Source organism: Lactuca virosa, chromosome 2, assembly GCF_052849685.1.
Source record: "Lactuca virosa cultivar CGN04683 chromosome 2, Lactuca_virosa_CGN04683_v6, whole genome shotgun sequence".
NCBI lineage: Eukaryota > Viridiplantae > Streptophyta > Magnoliopsida > Asterales > Asteraceae > Lactuca > Lactuca virosa.
The window spans coordinates 31,740,743-31,759,598 of record NC_136427.1 but is presented as its reverse complement, the minus strand read 5'-3'; the positions used below and the strand labels follow the sequence as shown (position 1 = coordinate 31,759,598).

Below are 18,856 nucleotides of genomic sequence, written 5' to 3'. Positions count from 1 at the left end.
TGTTCAATTTGCCACCTATGCTTAGGAGTGCCCTTTTTAGAACATTGTTATTACTTCTTTTCAATTGTTTGATGGTAGATACAATAGAAATACTATTACTTGGTCATTGTGGCTTCAAATTCCAATGATATACGGTTCTTTGTATTCTCTTTTCTCTAGCTTCATGCTAAATGGTTTTTAATTTTAATCTTTTACGCTTTTTCAAAAAAAAAAAAGTTGTATGCTTGCAAACCCGAAAATAACAAATGAAAATTTTCAACTTTATATATTATAGGTCAATGGGTCGTGAAACCACATAGGAATCGCAAAACAGCACCCCAAACGCTTAATACCACAACGGGCATGTACGAAATCAAAAAACCATAGGCTAGGTGCCTAAACCGCAACTCCCTTAATCTCGGTGAGATTTGGCCATTTAGGTGACTATTTTGGACTATTAGCTAGTTTTTGGTCATTTTGTAAAAATCATTAGGCAATTAGGCTAACTTTATAATTTTATGTATTTTTTTTACAAACGTTATGTATAATAATTTAACATACTTGTTTTTTGTATAGTTTATTGAAATTTTATTACGTTTTTACAAACCGACACTTTATTTGTCTTCGAAATATTTGCATTGAAATATCGCTTTTGTAATCATAGCATCATATATAAATAACCAACTGGTTGTATAATAGATTATTATAGCATCATTTAGTTGGCATATATAAATAACCAACTGGTTGTATAATAGATTATACATGCAAACATTTTGTCAATTTTCAAATTAAACATTCTAGAAATAGAAAGACTTTAAGTCGGCAGTCCTAATCACTGTTGATATTTTAACAACAATTAATATGTGATAAAAAATAAATTCGTAATGTCATTGAATCAACCATAATTCCTGATAACACCATATTTGATTTAAAGATAATAATTTCATCTACAAAATTAACAAGATTCATAAAAAAAAAACTAAGATCAAATAGTTCAATGCTATGGCTTCAAAATCTAGCCAAGTATTGTAAGATTCCATATTTACATGTTCAAGATCTCTAAAATGTCGATCGAATTTCAAAGGAGCAACTTCTACCAGCACTGGTCCGTCTCCCATCTTCGACTCCTGTATCCGCCGGAAAAACTCACCGGAGAAGAAACACCTGCGCGCCTCTGCACCAGAGTTCGATCGTAATCCGCTCGTTTCGCCGGATCTGTTAGCGTAGCATAAGCTGAATGCACTTTCATGAATTCATCAGCCGACGAGTCAATCCTTCCGACATCAGGATGCAAAACTCTCGCTAATCTCCGATACGCAGCTTTCACCTCCTGTGTATCAGCTCCGATTGGAACTCCGAGCACTTCATACAATGAGGAAGGAGTTTTATTACAGAACGATCTAATAGTCTCCGTTTTCTCAGCGGTGGCGTAAGCAGCTGAAATCGGAGCTCTTCGGAAGTTGACGGAGTTTGAACTTGATTTTGACGATGAGTTTAAATTGAGGGAGAAATTAGGGGAAGTAAAGAAGGAAGATGCAGATGCAGTCGAAATAGCCATTGATATGTGAATAAATTGTTTGTGTTGTGAGTTTTTTTGGATATGGATTTTGTATGGTGGATTTATAAGGGGAGATTTGGGGATGAATACGTGTTGGTGAGTTGGAACTGAAAATGAGAGTTATCCATTTGAACAAATAAATTAAAGGAGCCAGCGAACAATCGGTGGCCGGGGACCACAGGAATCTCTACCGGCGATCAACGGCGGATACTTTTCTCTAACTTCTAGAAAGATCAATGCAACCTTATGATATTTTTGACACATATTCTACATGCAAAAATAATTTCGTGTCAAAGATTTCAACTTACTTAATTAAGACACATCCAATACATCAAATAATAGTGACTACCTTTATTTTTGGCACAACCAAAGTCCTCCAAGCAATCCAATGTATCTTTTTAATATTATCATTTCCTCTCCCCAAAAAAATTTACGTTTGATTCCTTCCAAACAACCGATTATCTTTTTTGGAGCTTTGAATAAAGAAAAATAAAAACGAGGGAGGCTACCTAAAACGGATTTAACAAGACTAAGTTTCCCTCCAAATGAGAGTGTTCTAGCTTTCCAATTAGACAATTTCAATTTGATTTTATCTACAATAGATCTTCAATTTTTTGTAAGCTTCATGTTTGCCCTAATGGGAAGCCCAACATAATTGAAAGGAAAAGAAGCATGCTCACAACAAAGGATACTAGCAACACGAGTAAGCTCAATATTATCCTATCATATCCCAAAGACTTTGCTTTTGTTAAGTTTAACTTTGAGACCGGATGCGACATGAAAACACCTTAGGATTCTATTTAGACAGAACTACAAGATTGGTCCATGTGGTATTCAAAAAACTTTGAATGAGGTCCAAAAGCTTTCCCACTTGCATAAAAGATAAAAAATCAAGGTCTTTCTGGATTTTTAGTCCCCGGAGAGCTTGAAAAGACGATTATGCCCTTTAATTTTCTTTCTTTTATCTACAATTATTTTAAAGTTATTTCGATTTAAGAAAAAAAAAATTAATATGAGCCACCACCCACTCCATCGTACTCTCTCTCTCTCTCTCTCTCTCTCTCTCTCTCAACCTCTCACTTTGTCATTCACACATACCCACACACTTCATCTTCTTGCTTGTTGAAACACATTGAAGCTTAAACAAACACTTCACATATACATATACATGCCTCAACTCGAAAAAAAAAAACACACTTGCAACTTGAAAAAAAAAAACTCCCCTTGTAACTCTCTTGTTTCCACCACCAATCCCTAATCCCTTGTTGAACCAACTCCACCTCCATCACTCTTCTTTCTCCCAAACCCATCACCATAGGTGGTGATCATTGTTCACAGTTAGTATTACATCTTCCATATTTCCTCTTACAATCGATTGTAAGTGGTGATGTTTGCAGCGATATGGCAGCATGAAGACGAATGAAAAAGGGTATAACTCCTCTTTTCTCTTTCCTCTAGTAATCGATTACAAGTGGTAGTGTTGGCTGTGATCTGGTGGTCATATTCCTCTCAACAGGGTCATCGGTTTATCTCATCCATCTGAACTGAATCATCAAGGAAACCATTGGGTGCGCTTGTGCTTGAGGATCAATGTCAGAGGATCTGTGAGGTATGGGTTTTACTAGTGAATGTGGGAAGAGTGGGTGTAGGTGGTGGCTAGTTTCACCAAAAACAGAAGATAAAAAAAGGGACGAGGTTTCGAGAAGGATAAGGGGAAGGGGACAGTAGGAGACGATGTACTTACAGACAAGAAGGGGCGTCAGGTCGGCAACCGTTAAGCTCTCCGATGGGGAAGCAACAACTAGTAGAGCAGAGCTCCATTATTGTCAAAATCTTTTAGGGTTTTCGGTGGTTCCTAGTCGGGGTTTTGCTAATGTGAAATTAGGGAAGAAATGAGAGAAATAGAGTAAGAAATGTCATAGTGATAATCGCCGAAATTTATGGGAGACTGAAGTCTTCGATTTGAAAATGAAGAAGAAGAGGTTACGTAGAGAGAGAGGGGGGGAGATGGGGGAGGGTACCGATGGGGGTGGGGTGGGCCCAATTCTTCTACTTTTAATGTTTAATTAATAAAGTATTAAAGAAAATATTTAAAAAATACAAAAAAGAAGTTAAAAGGGCAAAGTAGACATTTCAAGTTCTCCGGGGACTAAAAACCAAGTAAAATCTTGATTTTGGACCTTCTATGCAAGTGGGAAAGTTTTTGGACCCCATCCAAAGTTTTTTGAATACTATGGGGACCAATTTTGCAGTTTTGTCTTCTATTTAGATTTATAAGATTAGTCTCTGACTATTCTCCAATAAAAGTCACATCATCCGCATAAAGAAGATGTGATAGTAAATGCCCATTGTTGGGAAGCGTAATGCCTTAAAAAAGATGTTTCTCACAAGCCTCCCTTAAATAAATTTTAAGGCCTTCCATGGCAATGACGAAGATGAACGATAAGAGGGGTCGCCTTGCCTCACTCCTCTCTTAATGTCAAATTATTTTGTTGCGGAATCGTTAACTAGAATAGAGGCTCTTCCGGAACCTAAACAACCATCGATCTATTTCCTCCATCTAACACTAAAGTTCATTTGTTCCATTATAAAATCCAAGAATCCCCAATTGAAAGAATTGAACGCCTTGTCGAAGTCAACTTTGAAGATAAACACTTTTGCTTGATTTTTTAGCCCAAGAAAATATCTCATTTAAAACAAGAGGGCCATCGAGAATGTTTCTCCCTTTAATGTAGGTTGTTTGCTCCGGACTGATCATATTATTGATAAGTTTCTTGCGTCTTAAAGTAAGTGCCTTTGAAAGAATCTTGTACACACTTCCGATAACATTTACCGGCCTGCAGTCTTTTAGAAAGAGCGGGTCACTACATTTGGGTATAAGAGAGATGAAGGATGCAGTGCATGTTGATTGTTCCGGTCATCTTAAAGTTTTTAATGAATAAAAATGCCGTCTTTAAGAACCTCCCAATACTTTTAAATAAAATTAAATATGAAGTCGTCTGGTTCGTTGCCTTATCATTGCCACAATGTGAAACAACCATTTTTATTTCTTCCGTTGAGAAAGAACTCTCCAAGCCATACCGATCGAGGTTAGACAGCTTCATGAATTTCATATTGATAAATTTAGGCCTAGATATATTCATCAAAATTTATCAAAAAAAAAGTTTCATATCTTCCCATTATTGTTAATTAAACCATGAAAAAACTTACTATTTTCGTCTCCATCAACATTCCAGACTTCCAGTTAACCCGTGCTTTTTGCTTTAAATCGGGTCTTTTTAGGGTGTCGATCTCTAATACTATGCTTTTCTAATTTTTTCTAGAGGGATATATACACTAAAGTCCTAATATTTTCATCGATTTGACAAGAAAGTCCTAAACTTTATTTTTTTTACAGTAAAGTCTTAATTACCGGCAGTTTTTGATACTTTTACCCTTTTTTCCGGTTAGCCGTTAATTAGGACTTTTTTTTGTCAAAAATATAAAGTTTAAGACTTTCTTGTCAAATCATGAATTAGGACTTTACTTTAAAAAAAAATAAAGTTTAGAACTTTCTTGTCAAATCGTTGAAAATATTAGGACTTTAGTGTATGTATCCCTTTTTTTGGCTAGAAATTTAATGGTATGATACTCTTTAAGCATAAGAGTTATTGAAACCTTCTCTATTTAGCTAGATCCTATTGAAATCTTTAACGTTTGCTTCTTGTTAAATAGTTTTTTAATCTCAACAAACCGACATTGAAAAAAATGGAGATAATAAAAAAAGAAAGAAATAATCAGGGTTGTGTTGGCTTTTTGCAGTCCCAAAAATGGAGACTAAGAAACCGAAAAAAAAAAACAAAATTGCCCTTTGTACCCCTTTCTCCACATTCACACCCTTTTGACTAGGTATGTGTTGTTTGTGTTTATATAATCTGTCCTCACTTTTTAGTTCAAGATTTGGCGGCGAAGCAAGAAGAAAGTTTTACAAGTCTTTTCACCCTTTCTCGCTCTCTCTTTTGCATCTGTTTCTCCTGATCCTGATTGTATTAGGTTAAAGATGATGATGGTAAGAAAAATACTGGCGCTGCAACAAAAGTCACAATTAAAAGTTCTTGGGTTACGAAAATACACTAAAGTCTCAATATTTTCAACGATTTGACAAAAAAGTCCTAAACTTTATTTTTTGACAGTAAAGTCCTAATTCATGATTTTCGTAAAAATTCCTAAACTTTATATATTTGACAAAAAAAAGTCCTAATTACCGGATAACCGGAAAAAAGGGTAAAAGTATCAAAAACTGCTGGTAATTAGGACTTTACTGTCAAGAAAAGAAAGTTTAGGACTTTCTTGTCAGATCGATGAAAATATTGGGACTTTAGTGTATATATCCCTTTTCTAGACAGTCTTTCATGGGAAGTAAGAAGTCTCTCCTCTACTGTTAACTCAACCTGATCACTCTGCTTCGTGAGAATTGAGTATTCTATTTCTTTATTTTTTATATCTATTCTCCAATGCCTTATATCAGCTTTAAGACGCCTAAGCTTTTTGAGAATTTTAACATCAGGATTGTTGCAATATCTATTGGATTTAATTTGCAATAAGCTGGCCCACAGTGAAGAACTTTCATCAATTTCATTCGGAGCATAAACATTGACGAGGTGAACTTTTTGAGTAATCCTATTCCATGTTCCAGAGATAGAATGAAATTGCTACCCTTAATAATCTCTTCCGCCTTGAACAAAGAAGGTTTCCATAGACAAAATAAAATCACCCGATCGATCTCATAACTCAACAACAATGGAATCAAAGGGAGAGTTGTCCCATAATTGCTTAATCTGAACCGAAAAATAATCAACCATTTGTGTTTCTTGACAACCAATAAAGTTAATATGATGTTCCAACATAACCTTCATCTTGCATTGAGTCTCCGACACATTATATTGATTAGAATCCATAGATGCATGTGATAAGGGATTATTTAAATCAGGGATAAGTCTGGGCCAAATATTCCCATTATACGATTCTTTATTATTATCTATTGCATTTCCATCGTCTCTAGACCCACAATAATATGGGGTCGTCTTTTGATTTATGATGTCATAATATGTGGGGTCTATTTCCTTATTAATATTCCTTGCAAACCCTTCTCCATTCGTATTAATAATTTCAATGAGTCTGTTCACATCATTACATGCCTAGAAACTCAACGAGACCATGATATTGCTCTTCTTGCTAAATGGTTGTGGCGGTTAAAAATAGAAGATAAAAGCCTTTCGTCGTCTTGTATTTACGCTTTGCATCGTAAATCCGACATCGATGGAAAACCTTTAGCATAATGTAGTCTTCCCGATACTTGGCTTTCGATTTCCAAAACTAAAAAGGATATTGAGGAATGGAACAATTCATTTGACATCCTTTTTGTAAGGAAGATTGGGGCTGGAGACAATACTTATCTCTGGAATGATTTCAGGATGTTTATCCTGGTTTATACAACATCGAATCTGAAAAAAATTGCAAAAATCGTAGACGGGATTTTTAGCCATAGTGCTCGTGGGAATTTTTGTTGGAAAAGGAATCCCAGGAATGGTGCGGAACACACACAATTACATGTCATTAACTGTTTAGTAGCTAATGTCCAACTCACTTCGATCCATAATTATTGGCATTGGATACCTAATGCTAATGGAGTCTTCTCTGCCACACTCACTGAGAACTCTCATGGATAATAAGAAGGTTATGGGTGATGATTTATTAATTTTTCAATGGGTAAATTGGGTTCCTGTCAATCTTACAAGGAGATGCGATAATTGGAAGATGGCTCCTACTCTTTCTGTTCAACTGTTGATGAGGATACCAACCATCTCTTCTTTGGGTGCAACTTCTCGGCTGATATTTGTTGTTGGTTTTATAAATGATTTGAGAGCGATGAAATGTGACGAGAGAAAAAAACGAGTTCATGAACAGTGTATGATCGAAGTTTGGGCTCAAAGTTGGATTTAATGAACAGTAGCATAATCAAATAGATTTTGAATTTGACTTTGGGCATCGAATTGGATCAAATGAAGAATAAGAAAAAAATTTGATTGGGCTTGATCTAAAACAAATTTTATTGGATCGTCAGTAGGTTTGAAGAAAAATAGATCCAACGAGTCAAAACGATCAAATTATCAAAAACGAAAAACACGAATTAAAAAATGATTGAATTCGAATTTTGAGAAAAACCTTGATCGTTCATCTTCGATCTCAACATGAATTTTTCGGAATCCATTTGAGAATTTGAGAAACCTTCTTGATGATTCTTTTTCCATTTTCAAAACATGGGTCAATCATCACATTGTACCACCCAAGATGCATGTTGTACAATCCGTTCTTCTCATTTTCCAAGATCTAATCTTTAACAATTTGGATTTGGAATTCGAATTCATTGCAACACTTGATGATTGTTGCTTTGGAAACCTAATTTGCTTCATACATTTTAGCTTCAAGACAAATTTTGAAGATTTTTGTTTAGAAACCCAATTGTTCTTATTTTTGATCTTCTTCTTCTTCTTCTTCTTCTTCTTCATCATCTTTTTGGATCTTGAAGTTTTGAATTCAAGAACAACATCATTCTTGACAACTTGAACTTCACAAGTTTTAATCAAATCTTTTGGAGTTTGATACATTTGAACTTCTTGGATTGAAGGCCTTCTATATGGCACCATTCATTCAAACTAATCACAAGAATTCATGAATTCATCGGTTTGAACTCCAATTGAACGAAAAACTTTCACATCTTCATGATAATCACATTGAATTCCCTTCTCTTGAACATTCAGGACGTCATGAAAATGATGAACTTCTTTAAGAACATCTTCAACAAACTCAAGAACATGAAGATCATTTGGGTCTTCAATAAGAGAAACATATTCCTTTTTAAATAATTCTTTTTCTTTTCCTTCCTTTTTATTACCATAACAACACAGCATATCCATGGTAATATCAATCAAACTTCCAATCTTCGAAAGAGGTTGAAATATCAATCTTTCATGATCATTTTTTCAATCCTCCATAAGAAATCAAAGTTTCCTATGTAATCAGGTCGTCTTTCAACAATAACCCATAAAATTGTTTCTCAATGACTTTGTATTTGACATCTTTAATCATCGCGATTCAAAAATTATAAGTGAAATACACCATGATCACAAAATCTTGGATATTTCTAAAGAGAGAAAGTTCTCTAGAGAGAGAAAGTGAATATAAACAAGTATTCTAGATAGGGAAAATCGAATTTTGAATCAAATCAAGGAATAAATTCGATTTCTAGAACAAAAACTCTCTCAAACATGAAGAACATACACCCATTTGAGATTCACCAAATCATGTTGTCATCATGGATCAAGTTCTTGAGAACTTCAAGAACACCCGCTCTGATATCAATTGTAGTGACCCAGATTATGATGACATGTGCAAAATTGTAAAGATATAGTGAATCATACAAACATCAAGAACACAAGGAGTAAATAAACACGTTTAAGCTCCATTAGAATAGTAAGAGTACAAGTGGGTATTGTTATTTCTCTCACTAAACTAAACTCTCCAAATGGGTCTTACAAGTTCTTTCATAAATGGGAGTCACTCACTTCCTATTTATAGGAAAGACACAACCCATTACATATACAATAGGGTAAGCTACATCCAAGGAGAACTTTGCACCCTAACAACACTATATCGACATATGCAACAAATAAAACACGTAACAACAAATAGATAATCATACAAATCTAACAAATCACTACAACATAACAACATCCTATACTAGGATACATAACCTAATGGTCCAACATTGGTTCCTTCAACCCACAAGTGCAGTGAGGAAAAATCACCTCACATACTGAAAAATAGTTGAACAGATCACTACCCCAAATGCTGCCTCTACAGATCACCTATACAATTAACAGGGACCCAAACTCAAACTACTATACAAATTACCCAAAATGCCCTCAAGTCAAACTTGGTCAAAGTCAATGGTAAAAAAGTCAACCTTCAACTGGTCGCCATGCCATGGCCATCGTTGTCCATGTCGTGGCCGTTAAATCGACAAAACAAATGAGGCTTAGCCTAGTTGTCATGTTGTGCAACCTAAGGCCATGTCGTCGGCACTGGGCTCCTAAAAGCTTAATGGGTTAAGCCGTTTTCTTCGATTCTAACGGTTCCAAATCTAATATCTGGTCTATTCTTTAGTCCAAGTGGATAAGGTTTCCAACTTTATCCCTTTAGACTCTCCAAGAGATAAAGATCTCACTCCTAGGTCCAAAAAGGGGCAAAACACAACTAGGCATTGTAACAACGTAAATTTTCAAAACAACTTTTCCATTTCAAAATATAATAAAAATTCATATGTAATATCAAAATCCATGTATCAACATCATCTTGATAAACAAATCCCAAGATCTCAATGTAAATAAAACCCCATCTGTGTGTACGGTCATGTCGGCGCCTTCCCGCGATCCTCACTGGTACCTGAAACACATAACACACAACACGGTAAGCATAAATGCTTAGTGAGTTCCCCAAAATACCACATACAACACATACGCCACTCGAGGCTACAGTACGACCCTCCGGTCGATGTGTCTCAGCGGGACCCTCCAGTCCCGTAGCTCGTTGGACCCTCTGGTCCGGTCATAGCTCGTTGGACCCTTCAGTCCGGTCTGTATCGTTGGACCCTTCGGTCCGGTCTATGTCGTTGGACCCTCCGGTCCGGTCTATACAACACATAGCATACATATATCACAATGCACATAATCTCATACATACACATAGCACACAAGACCCTCCGGTCTACACATAGATACCACTCTAGGTAATGTATAGTGAGAAGACTCACCTCGGGTAACTCGGATAATCTCGCACACGAATATACTGATCTAGCCCCCGCCTAATCACATAAACAATATCCTCAAATAAATAATGGCTCTCAAAGGCTAGATTAAATCCCTTTCTACAATCTCACGGAAGGGTAAAAGACCATTTTACCCCTCCTTGACCCAAAAGTCTAAATGTTGACTAAAACCCTAAAAGTCAACGAAAGTCAACAGGGGGCAGTACGCGGCGCGTACCAGCTCTTGTACGCGGGGCGTACTCCGGCGATCCAGAATCGGGGTCTCAAACGGTTAAGACATAAACTCAAACTCCAGATCTGACTTTTCTAAGGTCACTTAATCCATAAAGTTGAAACCTTTAAGCCTTTGCATGGCTGAAAAGGTCACTAATCACTCTAAACACCTTTCCTCTTTCCTCATAAAGCCTTTATCTCATGCATGACTTAATATTCACGTCCAAGATTGGATTCTTATGAACCCACAACTCATATTACTCTGAAATATGGCAGATCTAAGCTTATGGAGACCATTTGCTCATAAAGTCTCCACCTTGGGACCAAAAACCCTAAAAATTGGTCCATGAAGCACAAATCAAAAATGACAAGGAAAGCTTTGAGCTTTTTACCTCCAAGTGAAGCTCCTACCTCTGTAGAACTCAGATCCAAGCTTGTACTCCAGCTTCTAGCCTCCACAAGAACCTCCTCTTCTTCTTCACTAACACACAAAGGCACTTTCTAGCTCAAGAACACTTACACACTAGCTTTAGAATGATAATATTACTCTCCTAGGGTTTCTCTCTGTGGAATGGTGGCTGGGGACAAGACCATATCATTCCTTTTATAGTCCACAAGCCACAATTAGGGTTTGCATCTGGGCCAGCTACGCCCAGCGTACCTAGGCGAGTCCGCGTCCAAAGTAAGCGCTTGAGTACGTGCAGCGTACTCTTCAGTACGCCCAACGTACTCAATAGCCATACTTTTTCCTTTAGGGACTAAACTTGACAACTTGATAAAGAAGAAGGGTTTAAGAGATGCACCTGAATTTCGGAATGTTACAATTCTCCCCCACTAGAACCAGACTTCGCCCTCGAAGTCTCATGCCGTAAACAACTCCGGATGCTGCTCCCGCATCTCCAACTCCGGCTCCCAAGTCAGCTCGGACCCTCTCCGGTGCTGCCACCGGACCTGAACCAGGGGCACTTCCTTATTCCTCAGAACCTTGATCTTCCGATCCACTATTGTGATTGGTCTCTCAACGTAATTCAGGCTCGCATCCACCTGAATATCCTCCAACGGTACAACTGCCGTCTCGTCGGCAATACACTTCCTCAACTGAGACACGTGGAAGGTATCATGTATCTGGCTCAACTCCGCAGGTAGCTCCAAACGGTATGCTACCCTGCCCACCCTAGCGGTCACCCTCAAAGGACCAATGTATCGGGGTCCCAACTTGCCCCTCTTCCAGAATCGGATCACTCCCTTCCAAGGAGATACCTTTAGGAGTACGAAGTCTCCCACCTGGAACTCGAGCTCGGACCGTCGTCTATCCGCATAACTCTTCTGGCGACTCTTAGCTGTTAACAACCTCTGTCTGACCTGTTGTATCTGCTCTGTCGTCTGAAGCACTATCTCAGCGCTGCCCATCACTCGCTGCCCTACCTCTCCCCAGCAGATGGGAGTCCGACACCTCCTCCCATACAACAACTCGAAGGGAGGCATACCAATACTCGAATGGTGGCTGTTGTTATAGGAAAACTCAGCCAACGGCAAATACGTCTCCCAACTTCCTCCGAAGTCCAACACACATGCTCGAAGCATGTCCTCGAGCGTCTGAATCGTCCGCTCACTCTGTCCGTCCGTCTGTGGGTGGTAAGCGGTACTGAAATGCAGCCTCGTGCCCAACTCCTCATGGAACTTCTTCCAGAACCTGGAAGTGAAACGTACATCTCGATCTGACACAATCGAGATCGGTACTCCATGCCGCGATACCACCTCCCTCACATACAACTCTGCCAGTCTCTCTGCAGAAGAGCTCTCACTGATAGCAAGGAAGTGAGCGCTCTTCGTCAGCCGGTCGACGATCACCCAAATTGCATCGACACCCCTCGCGGTCTTTGGCAATTTGGTGATAAAGTCCATAGAAATATGTTCCCACTTCCACTGGGGAACCTCAAGTGGCTGCAACTTTCCGTGCGGACGCTGGTGCTCGGCCTTGACCCTGTGACAGGTCAAGCACCTCTCAATGAACCACGCAACATCCCTCTTCATACAGGGCCACCAATAGTCTCTCTTCAGGTCCAAATACATCTTAGTGGCCCCAGGATGGATCGAGAGCCTCGACCTGTGCGCCTCCTCCATCAGAATGGTACGTGCCCCGCCCGCAAATCCGACCCTGAAAGGTCATAAGCCCTCGGCTATCGGTAACGAACTCAGATACCTACCCAATCACCTGCTCTCTCTTGCGGTTCTCCGGTCTCACGGCCTCTGCCCGGGCCTCCCGAATGGTGTCCAACACCGGAGTCATCACCGTCAACCTCATACAAACGTCTCGTATCGGGGCATTCTCTGCCCTACGATTCAGGGCATCGGCTACAACGTTAGCCTTGCCCGGGTGATACAGGATCTCACAATCATAATCCTTTACCATATCCAACCATCTCCTCTGGCGCATATTCAGGTTGGGCTGATCCATCAAATACTTTAAGCTCTTGTGGTCCGTGTATATGGTACACCGAACCCCATACAAATAGTGACGCCAGATCTTGAGGGCGAACACCACTGCCCCCAACTCCAGATCGTGGGTGGGATACCTCGTCTCATGAGGCTTCAACTGCCTCGATGCGTATGCTATCACGTGCCCTCTCTGCATCAGCACCACACCCAACCCCGATATCGATGCGTCATAATACACCACAAAATCCTCCATCCCCTCCGGAAGGGCTAACTCCGGGGCTTCGCATAATCTCCGGCGAAGTGTCTCGAATGAGGCCTGCTGCTCAGGACCCCAACTAAAAGCCACGCCCTTCTGGGTCAACCTGGTGAGAGGAACGACAATCTTGGAGAAATCCTTGATAAATCTCCGATAATAGCCGGCCAACCCCAGAAAACTCCTGATCTCAGTGGGGGATCTCGGCACCTCCCAACTCATCACAGCCTCAATCTTGGCCGGATCGACCAATATCCCATTCTGGTTGACGAGATGCCCCAAGAACTGGACCTCTCGTAACCAGAAATCGCACTTGGAGAATTTGGCGTAAAGCCTCTCCGATCTTAGAACTCCGAGGATCTCCCTCAAATGGTCCTCATGCAGCTCTCTGGATCTCGAATACACCAATATATCATCGATGAACACGATCACCGAACGATCCAACATCGGCCTGCATACCCTGTTCATGAGATCCATGAACGCCGCCGGTGCATTGGTGAGTCCAAAAGGCATCACCACGAACTCGTAATGCCCATAACGAGTCCTGAACGCCGTCTTCTGGATATCCTCATCCCGCACTCCCATCTGATGATATCCAGACCTCAAATCAATCTTGGAGAACCAAGACGCTCCCTGCAACTGATCTAACAGATCATCGATCCTCGGTAAGGGGTAACGGTTCTTGACCGTTAACTTTTTCAACTCCCGGTAATCAATGTACATCCGGTGTGAACCATCCTTTTTCTTGACAAAAAGGATCGGCGCTCCCCACGGCGAGCTACTCGGTCGAATAAACCCCTTCCCCAACAGCTCCTGTAGCTGTGAGGATAACTCCTGCATCTCTGGCGGCGCAAGGCGATAGGGTGCCTTGGAAATAGGCGCCGCTCCAGGAACTAAATCGATGCGAAACTCCACTTGCCTCTCGGGAGGCACACCCGGCAACTCCTCGGGGAAAACGTCCGGGAACTCTCGCACTATCAGTACATCATCAACCGAACTCGGCCTCTCTGCGGCCACTCGTGTGTCCATCACATAGGCTACAAACCCACTACAGCCGTACTGCAAACTCTGCCTCGCTCTAGCAGCCGAACAGAATGCTGACCCAGAACGGGTACCCTCGCCGCACACCGTAAGAACTCCCCCACTAGGGTCTCGTATGGTCACCAGCTGTCGCTCGTAGTTGATAACCGCTCCAAATCTGCTCAACCAGTCCATGCCCACGATGACACAGACATCCCCCATCGCAATCGGGACCAGATCAATCGGGAACTCAACACCGAAGATCTCGAGTACGCATCCTCGAATCACATCAGTGGCATACACCGCTCGCTCGTCAGCTATGGAAACTCGTAGAGGTCGACTCAACGCCTGTCGACGGATACTGATGTGCTGACTAAAGGCTAACGACACAAAAGATCGACTCGCACCCGAGTCAAATAACACCAAAACAGGTACAGAACTCACAAGAAAAGTACCTACGCATATCATAATATAAGCACACTATCTCAAACTCAAAATAAATACATGAAAGAATACATACCAGCCACGACATCGGGCGCTGTGCGGACCTCCTCCGCTGTCAACTGGAAGGCTCTCCCACGAGCCTTCGGTGCCTTGGCCTTCACTGGCCGGATCTCAGTAGCTCTAGCAGCAGGTGCAGATCCCTGCGCTAATCCCTGCAGTAGCTGTGGGCATTCGGCCTTCCGATGGCCGGTCTGGTTGCAATGAAAGCAAACCGAGAATCCCTTGGGACAATCCCTCGCAAAATGCCCCTCCTTCCCACACTTGTAACATACCCTAGCTCTGCACACCCCTCATGGATCTTGTCACACTTCTCACAAGTGCGGCCCTTCGGACCCCCAGATCTCGAATCAGTGGGCTTTGCCCGCTTGGCTGCCGGCTGAGCCTGCGCCGGTCGCCTGTCCCTCCTCTGAGACTCGGCCTCCTCCCTGACCTGAGTCTCCAACTCAATCTCCCTCTTTCGGGCATTTGCCTGGAGCTCAGCAAATATCCGGTATGACGAGTTCGCCACGAACTCACGAATATCCCTCCTCAGTATGCTCAAGTACCGGCTCATACGTGCCTGCTCAGTAGACACGTGCTCAGGGCAAAACAACGACCTCTCATGAAACATCCTCGTAATCACTGTCACATACTCAATTCCCTGCTTGAGGGACAAGAACTCCTGGGCTAGACGTTCCCTCTCCACAGGGGGAACATACTCATCTCGAAACATCGTGGTGAACCTCTCCCAGGTCACCGCGGTAAGCTACGCAGTAGTGAAGTCCGCCGTCACAAACTTCCACCAGTCCTTCGCCCCCAAGCGAAGCTGGTTCAGTGCAAACCGAACCCTCAGATGCTCCGCACACTAGCAGGTGTAGAAGCATCCCTCGATATCAGAAATCCATCTCATCGCAGCAATCGGATCCTGCGTCCCATCAAATTCTGGTGGCTTCGTGTTGTTGAACTCCCAGAACATCAACGAGTCACCCAACTGCGGTCTGCCAGTAGCAATAGCTGCAGTAGCCGCAGCAGCCGCAACCTCAGTAACCACTGCGTATCTCTCGTCAAACGTCTCAATCAAGGTGGTCTTAATAGACCCAAACATCTCCGGTATCTCCGCGCGGATAGCCGCAACCACCTCATCGTGGATCATCTGACGAAGCTCCTCGTCACTCACGCCACTGGTCTCTGGTCTGTGGCGTGTCCCAACCATGATGTCTCTAAAATACAACATAAAAATATCAGAGACTCGCTCGAGTGTACTCGTACTCGATAACTGAACCCTACTTGCTCCCTAGTAGCCTAAGGATTCTTACTTGGACTGCGCACTGATCTGGTGTCTTCAGTAGTACGGGCCCTATACTACCGTCCACACTGCATCAGTATTCACCCCAAGTCCTCCTCCTAGGATCCCAGATCACAAGTACTCTAATCTCGCTATGCATAGGCTACTCTCCAGCAGACCTCTCGTAAGCTCCTCGCTGCTACCTACTCACTCTCAAGCATCTCATAGTAGCAGTAATCTCCTAGGCTAAGGCATCACAAATCAGGCCACTCTAGTCCTAATATGAATACCTAGCCTACTCTAGAATGCATAACATATCATATCATATCTCATAACACATAATGTAAGGGTATTTTGGGAAATCACCGTTCGGGCGCTGGCTGATCGTACACACTGCTTTGTTCTGCTCATTTCAAAACCTTTTACTCTTTTAGAAAAATTGTTTTATTGTGAAAAATTTCTCAAATCCTCAGTTTGAGCTCAGATACGCCCGAAGGTGCATCCGAATCCCTCAAACAAGGCTCTGATACCAACTTGTAACAACGTAAATTTTCAAAACAACTTTTCCATTTCAAAATATAATAAAAATTCATATGTAATATCAAAATCCATGTATCAACATCATCTCGATAAACAAATCCCAAGATCTCAATGTAAATAAAACTCCATCTGTGTGTACGGTCATGCCGGCGCCTTCCCGCGATCCTAACTGGTACCTGAAACACATAACACACAACACGGTAAGCATAAATGCTTAGTGAGTTCCCCAAAATACCACATACAACACATACGCCACTCGAGGCTACAGTACGACCCTCCGGTCGATGTGTCTCAGCGGGACCCTCCAGTCCCGTAGCTCGTTGGACCCTCTGGTCCGGTCATAGCTCGTTGGACCCTTCGGTCCGGTCCGTATCGTTGGACCCTTCGGTCCGGTCTATGTCGTTGGACCCTCCGATCCGGTCTATACAACACATAGCATACATATATCACAATGCACATAATCTCATACATACACATAGCACACAAGACCCTCCGGTCTACACATAGATACCACTCTAGGTAATGTATAGTGATAAGACTCACCTCGGGTAACTCGGATAATCTCGCACACGAATATACTGATCTAGCCCCCGCCTAATCACATAAACAATATCCTTAAATAAATAATGGCTCTCAAAGGCTAGATTAAATCCCTTTCTACAATCTCACGGAAGGGTAAAAGACCATTTTACCCCTCCTTGACCCAAAAGTCCAAATGTTGACTAAAACCCTAAAAGTCAACAAAAGTCAACAGGGGCAGTACGCGGCGCGTACCAGCTCTTGTACACGGGGCGTACTCCGGCGATCCAGAATCGGGGTCTCAAACCCTTACGCTGTGCGTACTGAGATTTACGCCCAGCGTAAGTCTCAGTTTCATGCTCTTATGGATTTTTGGTCTTAAACGGTTAAGACATAAACTCAAACTCCAGATCTGACTTTTCTAAGGTCACTTAATCCATAAAGTTGAAACCTTTAAGCCTTTGCATGGCTGAAAAGGTCACTAATCACTCTAAACACCTTTCCTCTTTCCTCATAAAGCCTTTATCTCATGCATGACTTAATATTCACGTCCAAGATTGGATTTTTATGAACCCACAACTCATATTACTCTGAAATATGGCAGATCTAAGCTTATGGAGACCATTTGCTCATAAAGTCTCCACCTTGGGACCAAAAACCCTAAAAATTGGTCCATGAAGCACAAATCAAAAATGACAAGGAAAGCTTTGAGCTTTTTACCTCCAAGTGAAGCTCCTCCCTCTGTAGAACTCAGATCCAAGCTTGTACTCCAACTTCTAGCCTCCACAAGAACCTCCTCTTCTTCTTCACTAACACACAAAGGCACTTTCTAGCTCAAGAACACTCACACACTAGCTTTAGAATGATAATATTGCTCTCCTAGGGTTTCTCTCTGTGGAATGGTGGCTGGGGACAAGACCATATCATTCCTTTTATAGTCTACAAGCCACAATTAGGGTTTGCATCTGGGCCAGCTACGCCCAACGTAACCCTGGGTACGCCCAGCGTACCTAGGCGAGTCCGCGTCCAAAGTAAGCACTTGCGCGTACTCTTCAGTACGCCCAGCGTACTCAATAGCCATACTTTTTCATTTAGGGACTAAACTTGATAAATTGATAAAGAAGAAGGGTTTAAGAGATGCACCTGAATTTCGGAATGTTACAGGCATAAACCAATAAGCACTTAATCTTGAAGACCTCTAGTCCAAGACTTCCAGAAAGGTTTCTAGCATAATAAATAACTTAAAAATCCATGCTTTCTAGACATGCATGTCCAATGCATGTATTTAACTCCCATTAGGTTAAAAAGAGGGTTTATGGTCAAAAATCCATGCATGACACCAAAACTCATTTCTAATCCAGATCTAAAGCACCAAATACCCTCAATGGCTTGGTGATTCATAAAGTTGCAAAATTTATAATATCTCACCACTCACCCAACAAGTAAATGAAGATTTAGGGAAAAAATCAAGATCTAGCAACCTACCATGATAAAAATCGAGTCTTGGACACTTATAAAGTCCAGAAGAGTGCTACAACAAAGGATGAGGACTTGCTTGCTGAATCTTAGCTCACTTCTTCTTCTTTATTCCTTAATGGCTTCAAAGGACACCAAAAAGGGCTTAAAGAAGAAGGAAGGGGATTAGGGTTTATCAGGTCTCAAGGAGGCTGATGGAGGCTGAGGGTGAGCAAACCCTAGCCT

At 41.5% G+C, this 18,856-nt stretch overlaps 1 pseudogene across 1 annotated transcript; it reads right to left on the bottom strand.

Annotated features, from left to right (window-relative positions):
- Positions 1-843: 843 nt before the first annotated feature.
- Positions 844-1,587, bottom strand: LOC145159005 (chaperone protein dnaJ 11, chloroplastic pseudogene; annotated as a pseudogene). The gene has a single exon (XR_013737425.1). The product of XR_013737425.1 is annotated as a chaperone protein dnaJ 11, chloroplastic pseudogene (transcript).
- Positions 1,588-18,856: the final 17,269 nt, after the last annotated feature.